We start from the raw sequence: 16,381 nt of genomic DNA, 5'->3' as shown, positions 1-16,381 counted from the left end.
AACATTTTACCAATCGTATTCGCAATAAATAAACACCTTCTAATGTCTATAACTAATCTGCTACCTTTAGACTTACCCACTGATAATATTTCTAGTTCATCCCATTCATCAGGTACAGTACTTCTATTCTGTCTTCAATTTCATTCATAATTTCTCTCATGTTATTCTTCATGTCTTGGCCCATGTTTTTTACCATTCTACTGCTCATTCTTAAATGCAGATGGTTTGGGATGGTCTTCGCACTCCCCAAGTAAGATTAGTTCACCAAACGTTTAACTAGAAGAGTTGGAAGGACCAGGTCTACATGGCTGAGGACTATGAAGCGTTAAGTAGAGGATGAATGGAGCAGTATTGAATTAAAAGTTCAAGATAGAGACGGCTGGCGGAGTCTAACCAAGGGCCTTTGCGTCATGTCCTCCAACGCCTAATGACTCAGAGGGCCTCGGTTGGATTTCGCCAGCTGCCTCTATCTTGGGCTTTTAAATCAATCCTTCACCATTCTTCTCCTACTTTCCGCTTCAATGTCCTCAGCCATGTAGGCCTGGATCTTCCAACTGTTCTCTCTCTCTCTCTCTCTCTCTCTCTCTCTCTCTCTCTCTCTCTCTCTCTCTCTCTCTGTATACATACATATATATATATATATATATATATATATATATATATATATATATATATATATGTATATATATATATATATAAACACAGATATATATATATATATATATATATATATATATATATATATATATATATATATATATATATATATATATATATATATATATATATATATATATACACATATATATGCATTCACATTATAGGAAATGCAAGGGGGAAATAGCTTCCTACTGATGTGTTTTTTTATTTTTCCTATTCTAGCACTGTATGACGTACTTGCCAAAACATTAAGACCTCAGTTATTTCTACGAAGTAGAATAGATTATATTTAGTAGTGGTTCTATATATTCGACGAATAACACGTAATTTGTGCATAATTTTTCACATAGAAATGTTTAAAAAAAAATTAATTATACCACATATTTGGGAATATGTTAGGCACAAAAGGCACCCCGTGAAGAAGGAAATTTGACTTGCAAAATCTCTCCTATATGAATCAGTTATTCTATAATCTGTATTTTGATAATTATAATAACCATTTAAGCATATATATTTATTAAAATTGTACAGAAATTTACTAGATATACATTTAAAATTGCAGGTGAGAGAACCATTACATCTAATATTGGGTTCCATAAGGTGTCGGGTAGAACCGAATTTACCGTTAGGCGGGGCATAAACTTGGGTCTGTGGGCACATTCTTGACCTAGTAAGAGCTAAAGGTAAGTCTAGATTACAATATTTTAACGACTGTCATTCAGAATTTTCAGAGTTTACATATATCTATGATATGGTTATGACATGACAGTTCTCGCAGTGTTATAACAAAAAGTTGATAAAGAAAAACCTTGTATGAGAAGTGAGTAAGGAGTCTATGCATCTACTGATTTATCATAGGACAGTGTCAAACAATGGGTTTCTGTCATGAGTCATTTCCGCCTTTTGATATTGAATTCTTTCATTGTTAGAGTAAAGGAGTGTTTAGTTTAGAAGTTTGATAACATTCGGAGGCCAAGATTCTCGTTTCTTGAACGTAAGTGGGGCAAAACATTGCGCCTATGATTGTATCATAGGCTAAAATCTCCTTTACCTGATGTAGACTTAACCCAATGTTTTAGGTATAAATCTACATGGAATCCTTTCAAAGATCCTTCAGTGAACTGTGAGGTAGGACTGTATTCTATTGGTTGTCATTTTAGGAAAATGGGAGGTAAAGGTGCAAAACCTCCATATGAGTAAGGAACGAGAGGGTTTTGTCATTGTTGGTTATGAATCACAGTACACCAGAGTCTAATGCACCCCTATTTTTAATGTACTTACATTCTATTTTATTCAACTGCCAGGGTTTCGATCCGTCATAAATGACGTCTAGATATTTAGATATGTACGCTCAGATTCAACCCTGTAATCCGCTGGTTTGGTAATTTGTGTGTGGACTGTGGTTTCTATTTATATATACCTCTCGGGGTACCCCTTCCAAGCCTTTGTGTATCAGCGGCCAGTTCCTCCCGTGTGGATTAAAAATGGGGTATTATTGGGTTTTATTGTAGTGTATTACTGGGTAATGTAACCTAGGAAAACAACTACTTTTTCTTATAGAAAAAATTACGCTCTCTTCGAAAATGACACTCGTTCCTGTCGCCAATGAATAGTTTCAGAAATATATATACATCTATATCCTACGATAATGGGGGACCCCCAGTGAGAACTCGGGGTTTTGGGGTGGGGAAAACGGAGCCTTTGTAGTTTATGGGGACAGGCCTGGGACCGCCCGAAAATCGAGTTAAAAATGTCCGGGAGCCTTTGTATATCAACGGCCAGTTCCTCACGCGTTGATTAAAAATGGAAAACAACTAACTAAAACTTTCCCCCTTAACCTAACCTACAAGCCATGTCCTTACCTACTTACCTAACGGGGGGGGGGGCCTAACTCCCCCCTGCGATCCCCCTTACACTACCGTATTCTAAGTTAGACATAATGATACATACAGGCGGCCGCTATCATACATACACCCCAATGTCCGAATGGGCTCTTTTTCAAAGGAATGGTCACAGAATTAAATAATATTAAATTCACTAGTTTTATAAATGCTTGTCCCAACAAACTACATACTAGGACAGGGTCGCGATCGCCAGAAAATAGAGTAAAGACCATCACCTATCGAGTTTTTCATGTGAAGTTTAACAGAATGAAATAATGAATTCACTAAATTTGTAAATGCTTGTCTCGACAATCTATGTACTAGGACCACTCGGCGCATGAATGTCGGAAAGTGCGAGAAAAATGGACAACATATAACCAAAACTTCCCCTCCTAACCTGACCTACAAGCCGTGTCCTTACCTTTCTAATGACCTAACGGGGGGCTAACGCCCCTTTGCGACCCCCTAAACACTGTCACTATCATACAAACCCCACAAACCCAACCTAACCGAACTTAGTAGTTCCCAGGTCACAACCCCTAGCTGGGGGCAGACCCCCTTCTAAGTCTCTCCTACACAAAAAAGCTGTAGACAGCACTCTAAATTATATCTTAACCTCATTGTAATAATAAAAAAGTTACTCAGGATTAGGCCTACCCTAATATTTGTGGTCGCTGAAGTCTAAATCCTCGGGTTCTTGCGCCTTCACAGGAACCCCTAAAATCACCTAAGAGCCCTTTTCGAAATAAAAAATGAAAAAATTATGGGATAACTCGAGTAAAGTCCCGTAGGTCTAAAAACCTTATTGGCTTCAGAGCTTCAAGCTGATCTATTTGAGTAATAAACTCAACACCATCGCTCAAAGAGAAAATATACGGAACATGTCTGTCCCTTACAGCGTTTAGCGTTGGAAAGGGTTGACCTCGTGCAGGTCAATCTCGGGTCGAGGGGGCGGGGGATTAAAAATTTTGAAATTACCCGGCCAACAAAAGTAGGCCTACAAGCGCATGGAAACGAAGGGTTAGTTCGGGTGGTTTATTGACACTGGCTTTTTCAACAGAAACATCCTAACTAGATGTTGGCTAACCTAACCTTTGGTTGTATATATAATAAATTAGTATTCGGCATAATTTCAAGACTTGTCCCAACTAACAATCTTAACAAGGGTATAAGAATGGAGATTGTTGGGATTAGCGAAAACAAAAGTCCGAACATCAATAACTGTTAAAGGCTTGCGCCACCAGGTGATAGGCGAACAGAGCGCCACCAAACAGGTGTTGTTATAGTCAAGCAGGAAACAATGCTTGGGGAAAATTTTACGATCGAGTAACTTGGCCGTGGCTTCAGCGGACGGGGCATTATAACGACCTTTCCCCTATCTAACAATTCTTGATAATTATCATAGCAGTATCAAATGCCACTATAAAGGACGTGTCTCAACTAAGAATGTTTATTGATGGGACAGCATTAAATTGTAAATTTTAAATATTAAACTTAGCCGGTGAATATATAATAGCTGACGTCTCGGACGGCTCGACAGAAACACAAAAACTCGCGAGCGATCGCCATGAAGGTTGCGGGTGTGCCCACCAGCGCCGACTATCGGCCAGATACCGCATATACATGTAAACAGCCTCAGTTCTTCTCTGTCGGTCTTGTTGACAAGTTGATTCCGTTACTCGCTGTTGACCTGGAGTTTTTCGTCATTCTTGGTGAAGTACTTCTTTTTGGTTTTGAGCTTTCGCAGTGCAGGTGTTTTTCTCTTCAATTAAAACTCTTGAACCCTTTTTTGGATAGCGTTTATTGTTGATGACTTTGGATTGTTTTTGGATTTTCTTTGACTTTTCAAAATGGCTGACCCTTCTCCGATTCCTAAATTTCGTAAATGTAATGCTAGGGATTGTAACAAACGTCTTCCAAAGGCCTCTCTCGACCCACATACCGTGTGTTCTAATTGCCGGGGTAAAACCTGCCAATTAGGAGATCGGTGTGATGAGTGCGTGGTACTTTCGGAATTCGACTGGCTAGAGTTTGATAAGTATTCTCGTAAGCTTGAGAGAGATAGGGTGAGGAGAAGCTCCTCTAGGTCATTGGATTTTTCCTCCTCCCATGCCCCTGAACCTAATCCTTCCCCTGTAGTAGTTGTTCCTGAACCTTCTACTAGCACTCATGAACCATCAATGCGGGATATGTTGCTTGCCATTCAAGCTTTGGGCGAGAGAGTTGAGTCTTTAGCAACGGACCGTAATCAACTCATGGCTGATGTGAAAGTGTTAAAGTGTCAGAGTGCCACATTAGAAAATCGTGGGGATAAAGTGATTAGTGCGCAAAGTGTTTTTAGTGTTGCGTCCGAGGGTTCGTCTGTTCGTGCTTGTCGTTCTCCTAGTCCGAGACCTCTTTCAAGCTCCCATGCACCAGGGAGAAGTAATGTCGTAGGACTTAAGGGGACGAGAGGCTCTAACCAACGAACAGACGTTCCCTCTATGGTTTCGGGCGTGTCTCGTCAAGACCGCCCCTACCATAAGACGAGCGAGGCTGTTTTCTCCTCGTCATCCGAAGGCTTCTCGCGAAAGAAACCTTGGAGCAAAGTTTCTAGACCCTTAAAGCGGAAGTCAGTCCCTTCAGGACAGGTCCAGCGTCCTGGCTGTAGCCATTGGGACAGCTCTGACCCTGTGCAGTCATCGGAAGACTGCTCGCCGCTTAAACGAAAGCGTAACACGGGCTCCGAGAGTCTCAGTAAAGGCAACGTTTTGCCGTCACAGACGTTACCATCGTCTCGGCCCGTACCGACTCCCGTTGATCCTAAATGGGTTGTCCTACAGGATATGCAGAATAAGCTTGCCTCCCTTATGGAGGAGTATACCGTTGAGCAGGTTCACGATGATCCTCGCCGTTACGCTGATCGAGATCCTGGCCGTCAGCCGCCCAAACGAGCCTTTACTCGTCCTGTTGACGTTACAAAGTCACGTCAGTCTCGTGACTTGGAGCCTCACTCGATGCAGTCCCGTGTTGACTTTCAGCCGCTGCCGCAGTCTCGTGTTGACGTTCAGCCGCTGCCGCATGCTCGTGTTGACGTTCAGGACGTTCGCCAACCAGCTCAGTTGCCTTGTTTTGACGTTGAGCGTCAAGCACCGCAGTCAAGGGTTGTTTTGACTGCTCAATCTAGGCAGTCAAGGCAGTCTCGACTTGACGTCGAGCGTCCTCCCGCTCCTGTTGTTGTTGCTGGTCAGTCCTTTAAGCAGTTACATGACGTAGCGTCCTTGACTGCTACTGATGCTCCTTTGCGTGTGGACTTTGCTTGTCAAGCATTGCCACCACGGCAGGTCTCTCCCTTGCTTGAGACTCATCAATTGTCGGACGAGGTTCCTTCAGATGAGGATGTTGCTGATCCTCTGCCTACTGATAATCCTTTGGATGTTTTATCAGACGTGGAAGAGCCTAAGGCTGCGCAACCTTCTATGGATTTTAAGAAAATCATGATGATTTTTAAGGATCTTTTCCCAGATCATTTTGTTACTGCTGCTCCTCGTTCGCCTCCGTCAGAGTTTGCGCTAGGCTTAGCTGCTGCCAAGCCTTCCTTTACTAAGCTAGTGCTCTCTCGCTCTTCTAAGATGGCTTTACGTCTACTAGGCGACTGGTTGGTTACCAGGAGGAGTTTGGGGAAGACGGCCTTTGCCTTCCCTCCTTTTAAACTAGCTTCTAGAGCGAGCGTCTGGTATGACACGGGAGAAGTTCTCGGCTTGGGAGTCCCTGCCTCTGCCCATGGTGACTTCTCAAGCCTCGTAGACTCTCCCCGTCGCCTGGCCATGAGACACTCTAAAATTTGTTGGTCCTCCTCGGACCTTGACCATCTCCTTAAAGGGGTTTACAGGGCCTTCGAAGTTTTTAACTTTTTAGATTGGTCTCTAGGAGCATTAAGCAGGAAGATCTCGTCTGCCGACCAGGATGTTTCCTTGCTTATTATGTCTTGTATGGACAAAGCCATCCACGATGGCTCCAATGAGCTCGCCTCCACCTTTACGTCTGGAGTCCTGAAGAAGAGGGAAACCCTTTGCTCTTTCCTTTCAGCAGGAGTTACTCCCTGTCAAATATCGGAACTTCTCTTTGCTCCCTTATCGGCTGCCTTGTTTCCTCAACAGCTGATCAAGGACATTGCTGCTTCGCTTGTACAGAAGGATACACATGACCTGATGGCTTCTTCTGCTCGCAAGGGAGCTCCTTCTTCATCCTTTGTTGTGAGACCCAGAATCGAGACTCCTGCGTCTAGGTTTATCCCGCCCTTTCGTGGCAGAGCTCCCAGCAGGGGAGGCGCTCGTGCCGACGGAAAGAGAGGCAAGAGGAGAGGATCCAAGTCCTCCCGTGGCAGAGTCTGACTGCCCACGTCCTCAGACAGCGGTAGGGGCCAGACTGAACAACTTCTGGCAGGCCTGGGAGAAGAGGGGTGCAGACCAAGAGTCTGTGTTGTTGCTCAAGGAGGGGTACAAAATACCTTTTGTACGCAGACCTCCTCTAGTAACAGTTCCTCTAGACCTCTCTCCCAGGTATCGAGAGGAGTCAAGGAGACAAGCTCTACATACCAGGTGTCTCGGTTGCTAGAGAAGGGAGCGGTGGTGAAAGTCTCGGACCTTCAATCACCGGGATTTTACAACCGTCTCTTCCTAGTCCCAAAGCATACGGGAGGTTGGAGGCCAGTGCTGGACGTCAGTGCGCTCAACGTTTTTGTTACGAAAACAAAATATACGATGGAGACCATGAAGTCCGTCCTAGCAGCGGTCAGAGAGGGAGACTGGATGGTCTCTCTCGACCTGCAGGATGCGTACTTCCACATTCCTATACACCCGGATTCTCAACCGTATCTGAGGTTTGTTTACAGGAATGTGGTGTACCAGTTTCGAGCACTGTGCTTCGGCCTCAGCCCTGCTCCTCTCGTGTTTACGAGGCTCATGAGGAATGTGGCAAAGTTCCTTCATTTATCGGGAATTCGAGCCTCCCTGTACTTGGACGACTGGCTTCTCAGAGCATCATCCCGTCATCGCTGTCTGCAGGACCTTCACTGGACGTTGGGTCTGGCAAAGGAGTTGGGACTGTTGGTAAACTTAGAAAAGTCTCAACTGATTCCATCCCAGACGATTCTCTATTTGGGGATGGAGATTCGCAGTCTAGTTTTTCGGGCTTTTCCGTCTGCCACCCGAATAGAGCAAGCCCTGCTCAAAGTCCGACTCATGCTGAAAAAAGACCGTTGTTCAGTAAGAAGTTGGATGAGCCTCGTAGGGACTCTGTCATCCCTGGAGCAGTTTGTCTCGCTAGGGAGACTTCACCTTCGCCCTCCCCAGTTCCATCTAGACTCACACTGGAACAAGAGCAAGACTTTAGAAGCTGTATCAATCCCGGTCTCCGAGCCAGTAAAAGCATGCCTGAACTGGTGGGACAGCAACATAAGTCTGAGAGAGGGTCTGTCCCTGGCAGTCAAGAACCCAAACCACGTGTTGTTCTCAGACGCGTCGGATTTGGGTTGGGGAGCGACTCTGGACGGTCGGGAATGTTCGGGTCTTTGGACGTCGGTTCAGAAGAGCATGCACATCAACGGCAAGGAGCTATTAGCGGTTCACTTGGCCTTGATGAGTTTCGAGAGCATTCTTCGAAACAAAGTGGTAGAGGTCAATTCAGACAACACCACAGCTTTGGCGTACATCTCCAAGCAAGGAGGCACTCACTCCCACACACTGTTCGTCATCGCAAGGGACCTCCTCATCTGGTCAAAAAATCGAGGCATTTCCCTGTTGACAAGATTCATCCAGGGGGACTTGAACGTCTTGGTAGACTGTCTCAGTCGGAGAGGTCAGGTGATCCCCACGGAATGCACCCTCCACAAGGACGTGTGCAAGAGTCTTTGGGTGACTTGGGGTCAACCCTCCATAGACCTCTTTGCCACCTCGTTGACCAAAAGGCTCCCGACCTATTGCTCGCCAGTCCCAGATCCAGAGGCGACCCACATAGATGCGTTTCTACTGGACTGGTCTCACCTGGACGCGTACGCATTCCCACCGTTCAAGATCGTCAACAAGGTACTGCAGAAGTTCGCCTCTCACGAAAGGACAAGGTTGACGTTGGTCGCTCCCCTCTGGCCCGTGAGAGAGTGGTTCACAGAGGTACTTCAATGGCGGGTAGACGTTCCAAGGAGTCTTCCTCTAAGGATAGATCTCTTACGGCAGCCCCACGTAAGGGATCTTCATCAAAGCCTCCCCGCGCTTCGTCTGACTGCCTTCAGACTATCGAAAGACACTCAAGAGCTCGAGGCTTTTCGAAGGAGGCAGCCAGAGCGATTGCGAGAGCTAGGAGAGCTTCTACCATCAAAGTATACCAGTCGAAGTGGGAAGTCTTTAGAGACTGGTGCAAGTCAGCATCTATTTCCTCTTCCAGTACCTCTGTAGCCCAAATCGCAGACTTTCTCCTACATCTGAGAAATGTTCGCTCCCTCTCAGCGCCCACTATTAAGGGCTACAGGAGCATGTTGGCGTCTGTATTCAGACATAGAGGCTTAGATCTTTCCAATAATAAAGATCTCCAAGATCTCCTTAAGTCTTTCGAGACCTCTAAGGAGCGTCGTATGGCAACTCCTGGATGGAACTTAGACGTGGTCTTAAGGTTCCTAATGTCCGACAGGTTTGAGCCATTACATTCAGCCTCCCTGAAGGATCTCACCCTCAAGACGCTTTTCTTAGTGTGCTTGGCTTCGGCTAAAAGGGTCAGTGAGATCCTTGCCTTCAGTAGGAACATCGGCTTTTCCACAGATAAAGCCACATGTTCACTTCAGCTTGGTTTCTTGGCCAAAAATGAACTGCCTTCTCGTCCTTGGCCTAAGTCATTTGATATACCTTGCCTGTCAGAGATCGTAGGCAACGAGCTTGAAAGAGTACTGTGTCCAGTTAGAGCTCTTAAGTTTTATTTAGCTCGTACCAAATCCTTACGAGGTGAATCTGAGGCCTTGTGGTGCTCAGTTAAGAAGCCATCATTGCCTATGTCAAAGAATGCTTTGTCGTATTTTATTAGATTTTTAATCCGAGAGGCTCATTCTCACTTGAGTGAAAAAGACCGTTGCTTGCTTAAGGTTAAGACGCACGAAGTAAGAGCTATAGCAACTTCCGTGGCCTTTACGCAAAACAGATCTCTGCGAAGTATTATGGACGCGACCTTTTGGAGAAGCAAGTCGGTATTCGCGTCATTTTTAAATATTTAACTTAGCCGGTAAATATATAATAGCTGCAACTCTGTTGCTCGACAGACACATACATAAAAAACTCGCCAGCGATCGCTATGCAGGTTGCGGGTGTGCCCACCAGCGCCAACTGTCGGCCAGATACCACTCTCGATGTAAACAAAACCTTCAATTTCTTCTCTGTCGACGTGTCGACAAGACGTACTTTACTCGCTGTTGAACCTGGAGTTTTTCCCATCATATTTGGTGAAGTACTTTAATTTGGTTTGAGCTTTCGCAGTACAGGTGTTTTTCTTCAAATAAATCCTTGAACTCTTTTTTTGAATCGGATTAATTGTTGATGACTTAGATCGTTTTTGGAATTTTCCCTTGACTAATTCAAAATGGCTGACCCTTCTCAAGTTCCCAAGTTTCGAAAGTGCAATGCTAGGGACTGTCATAGGCGTCTTCCAAAGGCTTCTCTCGACCCTCACACTGTTTGTTCCAATTGTCGGGGTAAAACCTGTCAATTGGAAGATCGGTGTGAGGAATGCGTGGGCCTTTCGGAATTCGATTTTATCGAATTTGATGAATATACACGCAGACTAGAGAGAGATAGGGTAAGGAGAAGTTCTTCTAGGTCGGTAGATTTTTCCTCTCCACATGCCCCTGAACCTATTCCTTCCCCTGTAGTGGTTGTTCCTAACCCCCCTCCTAGAACTCAGGAACCGTCGATGGCAGACATGATGCGTGCTATTCATGCCTTGGGGGAGAGAGTTGAGTCTTTAGCAAGTGACCGAAATCAACTCATGGCGGACGTAAAGGAACTCAAGTGCCAAAGTGCCACGAAGGATAGTGTCAAAGTGCCTAGTGTTACGCAAAGTGTTGTGAACAGTGTTGCGCTCGAGGGTTCGTCTGTTCGTGCCTGTCGTCCTCCTAGTCCGGGACCTCTTGCAAGCTCCCAAGCCCAGGGAAGAAGCAATGTCGTACGACTCATGGGTTCGAGAGGCCTTGATCAGCGATCAGATGTTCCCTCTAAGGTATCAGGCGTATCTCTCCAAGATCGCCCCTACCTAAGTAAGACGAGAGAGCCCATTTTTACCTCGTCGTCCGAAGGTGTTTCACGTAAGAAACCTTGGACCAAGGTCTCCAGACCTTTAAAGCGTAAGTCGGTCCCTTCAGGACAAGTCCAACGTCCCGGATGTAGCCACTGGGACAGTTCGGACCCGTTGCCGTCATCTGATGACTGCTCGCCGCCTAAGAGAGGCAAAGTTATGCCGTCTCATTCGTTAACCCCGTCTGTTACCGCACCTGCTTCCGTAGACCCTAAATGGGTGTTACTGCAAGACATGCAGTCCAAGCTTGCGTCCTTGATGGAGGACTACAACGCTGAGAAGGTTACCGTTGAACCCACGAGCCTTCAGCCATCCAAGCGTTCTATTGTGCGTCCTGTTGACGTGGATGTAGCTTTCTCGCGTCAACCAGTTGGGGTGGTACCTCCACCGATGCGACCCAGTGTGGATTTCCAGCCGCACGTTGACGTTAGGCAACGCACTGATGCGATTGGTGACGTTCAGGACGTTCATCAACCATCAGAGTTGACTTGTTTTGACGCGGTGCGTCAACCTCCGCAACCCGGTATGGTGTTGACTGCACAACCCAGACGGTCTAAACAGTCTCGGGTGGACGCTGTGCGTCCTCGCGCACCTGTTATTGTTGACAGTTCCCAGACTGTTCAGCAGTTCCAGGACGCTGCGTCCGGCTCCGTCACGTATGCACCTGTGCGACCGGACTCTGGGAGTCAAACGTTGCCTACTCCGTTGCCGTTTTCTCATCAGTTATCGGATGAGGACGTTGCTGAACCACAGCATGAGGATCAACCTTCAGAACTAGATGAGCCTAAAGCAGTTCAACCATCCTTGGACTTTAGAAAAGTCATGGCGGTTTTTAAAGAGTTGTTCCCTGACCACTTTATTTCTGTGGCTCCTCGTTCGCCGCCGTCAGAGTTTGTCTTAGGCGTTCCTGCTACCATGCCTGCCTTTACTAAACTCGTTCTCTCTCGCTCATCCAAGAGAGCTTTACGGATGTTAGGCGATTGGTTAGAGACCAAGAGGAGTTTAGGGAAGACAGCATTTGCCTTCCCTCCATCTAAACTCTCATCTAGATCGAGCGTCTGGTATGCCACGGGAGAAGTTCTCGGCTTGGGAGTTCCTGCCTCTGCCCAGGGCGACTTCTCAAGTCTTGTAGACTCTCCCCGCCGCCTTGCCATGAGACGCTCGAAGATTCGTTGGTCACCCTCGGACCTGGACCACCTTCTTAAAGGCATTTTTAGGGCGTTTGAAGTCTTTAACTTCCTGGACTGGTGTTTAGGAGCCCTGAGTAGGAAAATCTCTTCTGCCGATAGGGATGTTTCCTTACTCATTATGTCCTGCATGGACAAGGCCGTCCGTGATGGGTCCAACGAGCTTGCCGCTTCATTCACGTCCGGAGTCCTTAAGAAACGAGAGTCTCTGTGCTCGTTTCTGTCAGCAGGAGTGACGCCATGCCAAAGATCCGAGCTACTCTTTGCGCCCTTGTCTAAGTGCTTGTTTCCTGAAGTCTTGGTTAAGGAAATTGCCTTGTCTTTAGTGCAGAAGGACACCCACGATCTAGTTGTGTCCTCGGCTCGCAAAGCTCCCCCTTTGCCTGCCTTGTCTGCCAAACCTAGGATGGACACTCCTGCGTCCAGGTTTATCCCGCCCTTTCGTGGCAGAGCCTCCAGCAGGGGAGGTGCTCGTGCCGAAGGGAAGAGAGGGAAGAGGAAAGGATCCAAGTCCTCTAAGGGCAGAGTCTGACTGCCCGCAACTTCAGACAGCAGTAGGTGCCAGACTCAAGAACTTCTGGCAAGCCTGGGAGAGGAGAGGCGCAAATCAACAATCTGTGAGGTTGCTCAGAGAGGGGTACAAAATCCCTTTTGTACGCAGACCTCCTCTAGCGACATCCCCCATCGATCTCTCTCCCAGGTACCGAGAGGAAGAAAAGAGACGAGCCCTGAAACTGGAAGTGTCCCTTTTGCTAGAGAAGGGAGCGGTGGTCAAAGTCTCGGACCTTCAATCACCTGGGTTTTACAACCGTCTCTTCCTAGTATCAAAGAAGACAGGAGGTTGGAGACCGGTGCTAGACGTCAGTGCTCTGAATGTCTTTGTCACAAAGACGAAGTTTACCATGGAGACCACAAAGTCAGTCCTAGCAGCGGTCAGAAAGGAAGACTGTATGGTCTCTCTAGACCTAAGGGACGCCTACTTCCACATCCCCATTCACTCAGACTCCCAACCTTTTCTGAGATTCGTCTTCGACGATGTGGTGTACCAGTTTCGGGCCCTGTGCTTTGGCCTAAGCACAGCTCCTCTCGTGTTTACGAGGCTTATGAGGAATGTGGCAAAATTCCTCCATTTATCGGACATCCGAGCCTCCCTTTATTTGGACGACTGGCTTCTCAGAGCCTCTTCCAGTCATCGCTGTCTGAAGGATCTCAATTGGACTCTAGATCTGACCAAGGAATTGGGACTCCTAGTCACTTGGAAAAGTCACAGCTGGTCCCATCCCAAACTATTCTGTATTTAGGGATGGAGATTCACAGTCAAGTTTTTCGGGCTTTTCCGTCGGCCACCATTCAAGATTGTCAACAAGGTACTGCAGAAATTCGCCTCTCACGAAGGGACAAGGTTGACGTTAGTTGCTCCCCTCTGGCCCGCGAGAGAATGGTTCACCGAGGTACTTCGATGGCTAGTAGACGTTCCCAGAAGTCTTCCTCTAAGAGTAGACCTTCTACGTCAGCCACACGTAAAGAAGGTACACCAAAGCCTCCACGCTCTTCGTCTGACTGCCTTCAGACTATCGAAAGACTCTCGAGAGCTAGAGGCTTTTCGAAGGAGGCAGCCAGTGCGATTGCCAGAGCAAGGAGAGCGTCTACCATTAGAGTCTACCAATCGAAGTGGGAAGTCTTCCGAGACTGGTGCAAGTCAGTTTCCGTATCCTCGACCAGTACCTCTGTAGCCCAAATAGCTGATTTTCTCTTATACCTGAGAAAAGTACGATCCCTTTCAGCTCCTACTATCAAGGGCTACAGAAGCATGGTGGCCTCGGTCTTCCGGCATAGAGGCTTAGATCTTTCCAACAATAAAGATCTGCAAGACCTCCTTAAGTCTTTTGAGACCTCTAAGGAACGTCGTTTGGCTACACCTGGGTGGAATTTAGACGTGGTCCTAAGATTCCTCATGTCAGACAGGTTTGAGCCTTTACATTCAGCCTCCCTGAAAGATCTCACTCTTAAGACTCTTTTCCTGGTATGCTTAGCCTCGGCTAAAAGAGTCAGTGAGCTTCATGCCTTCAGCAAGAACATCGGGTTTTCGTCAGAAAAAGCTACTTGTTCTCTGCAGCTTGGTTTCCTAGCCAAAAATGAGCTACCTTCTCGTCCTTGGCCTAAATCTTTCGATATTCCTAGCTTATCGGAGATCGTAGGCAATGAACTAGAAAGAGTATTATGCCCTGTTAGAGCTCTTAAGTTCTACTTAACTCGTACTAAACCTTTACGAGGCCAATCTGAAGCGTTATGGTGTTCGGTTAAGAAACCATCCTTGCCTATGTCAAAGAATGCTTTGTCATATTTTATCAGATTGTTAATACGAGAAGCTCATTCGCACTTGAGTGAGGAAGACCGATCTTTGCTTAAGGTTAAGACGCACGAGGTTAGAGCTGTAGCAACTTCCGTGGCCTTTAAGCAAAATAGATCTCTGCAAAGTATAATGGACGCAACCTATTGGAGAAGCAAGTCAGTGTTCGCGTCATTTTACTTGAAAGATGTCCAGACTCTTTACGAGAACTGCTACACACTGGGACCATTCGTAGCAGCGAGTGCAGTAGTGGGTGAGGGCTCAACCACTACAATTCCCTAATTCCATATCCTTTTAATCTGTCTCTTGAAATGTTTTAATGTTGTTTTTTATGGGTTGTCCGGAAGGCTAAGAAGCCTTTCGCATCCTGGTTGATTTGGCGGGTGGTCAAAGTCATTTCTTGAGAGCGCCCAGATTAGGGGTTTGATGAGGTCCTGTTGTATGGGTTGCACCCCTTGATACTTCAGCTCCTGGGAGTCTGTCAGCATCCTAAGAGGATCGCTGGGCTTCGTAAGGAAGACGTACTTACAAGGCAGAGTAATCGTCTAAGTCGACTTCCTTACCAGGTACCTATTTATTTTGGTTTTGTTATATTGATAACTGTCAAAATGAAAAAACTCTTAGCTTATACGATGTAAACATATTTAACTCTGGTCTCTACCCACCTCCTTGAGTGTGAATCAGCTATTATATATTCACCGGCTAAGTTAAATATTTAAAAATGATATTTTAATTATAAAATAAATTTTTGAATATACTTACCCGGTGAATATATAAATTAAACGACCCTCCCTTCCTCCCCAATAGAGACGCAGTGGGATGAGAAGAAATTGAAGGTTTTGTTTACATCGAGAGTGGTATCTGGCCGACAGTTGGCGCTGGTGGGCACACCCGCAACCTGCATAGCGATCGCTGGCGAGTTTTTTATGTATGTGTCTGTCGAGCAACAGAGTTGCAGCTATTATATATTCACCGGGTAAGTATATTCAAAAATTTATTTTATAATTAAAATATCATTTTTCATTCATTTGTTGACATTCTACCGGTCGGTTGTAGTTGCTCTTGTTCGTTCGTTTGTACATTGCAACTTTCGACCTTCTGCGCATAAACTCCTCCCACCTGTGCATAAACTCCTCCTTTACCAATAGGATTACTTCTCTTATAACCCCTCCCCATTTTCCCCTACGTCATTTTAGCCGCCTCATTCAACTATTCGACTTCACCCGCTTTATTCAAGTATTTTACTTAATTCAGAACAACTATACCATTCCTTTTATGTAATACCCTCGTATACATATTACGTTTGACCGATATCATAAAAGCACCTCATTTTATATTACCTTTAAATATTATATATCATACACTCCATTTTATCTTGCTGTATTACTTTTATACATTTTGTTATTACCTTGTCACGCCCAGATTTCACATAAATACTTGCTCTGGACAAGTTTCCCATTCTGGTTCATTCATGTATACTCTCTAGACTCCGTTGTTTTTCCGTTAACCAATCACGAACTCTTACGTATGGAAAGTTTGCACAGGTTGTTTAATATTTCCCAACCCCCACCTTCCAACAAACCCTTTGTTCCGTAACTGAAATACAAACCACGCTATTTACATGGGGTAATTACTTCGGCGTAGCTGAAATGACGAGCCATAAGAATTTTAACGAGGGTTTACTACCCCTCCGCTAGTTAGCGGGGGGGGGGGGGGGGGGTAGGGAGGGGAGCTTGATACCCCTCCCCCCCTTACACACACAGTGAGTGCTTCACTTTACTTTTGGCTCGGAGAGACGACATACCTGTCTGCGCTCTCCTCCATTTTTGACTGCCATAATCTGTTTTGCTTTTTCTTTCAGTGTGTGTTTGAAGTTGGCCTCTATTCTTTCATCATGCGTACGTGCCCTGGACAAGCCGGCCGCCCTTGTGGTACCTTTATGTCGGCCTTGGACACTGATCCTCACTCCTTATGCCCTCAGTGTAGGGGCC

General features: G+C 46.0%; 1 protein-coding gene across 3 annotated transcripts in view; it reads left to right on the top strand.

The window, feature by feature from the left end:
• The first annotated feature begins 1,266 nt into the window (after positions 1-1,266).
• LOC137654666 (rhomboid-related protein 2-like) overlaps positions 1,267-16,381 on the top strand; it is a 206,896-nt gene continuing 191,781 nt past the window's right edge. For 2 of the 3 annotated variants that reach the window (XR_011046674.1, XM_068388512.1), the window contains exon 1: positions 1,267-1,343. The gene's annotated coding sequence lies outside the window, so the exon portion shown is untranslated. Of the gene's footprint in view, positions 1,344-1,622; positions 1,655-16,381 lie in introns of those variants that run through there. The other variant, XM_068388513.1, reaches the window with a different exon arrangement.

This window comes from Palaemon carinicauda, chromosome 15 (genome assembly GCF_036898095.1).
Source record: "Palaemon carinicauda isolate YSFRI2023 chromosome 15, ASM3689809v2, whole genome shotgun sequence".
Lineage (NCBI taxonomy): Eukaryota > Metazoa > Arthropoda > Malacostraca > Decapoda > Palaemonidae > Palaemon > Palaemon carinicauda.
Note: the sequence above shows the minus strand (reverse complement) of the source record. Positions and strands in the feature narration are given on the sequence as shown.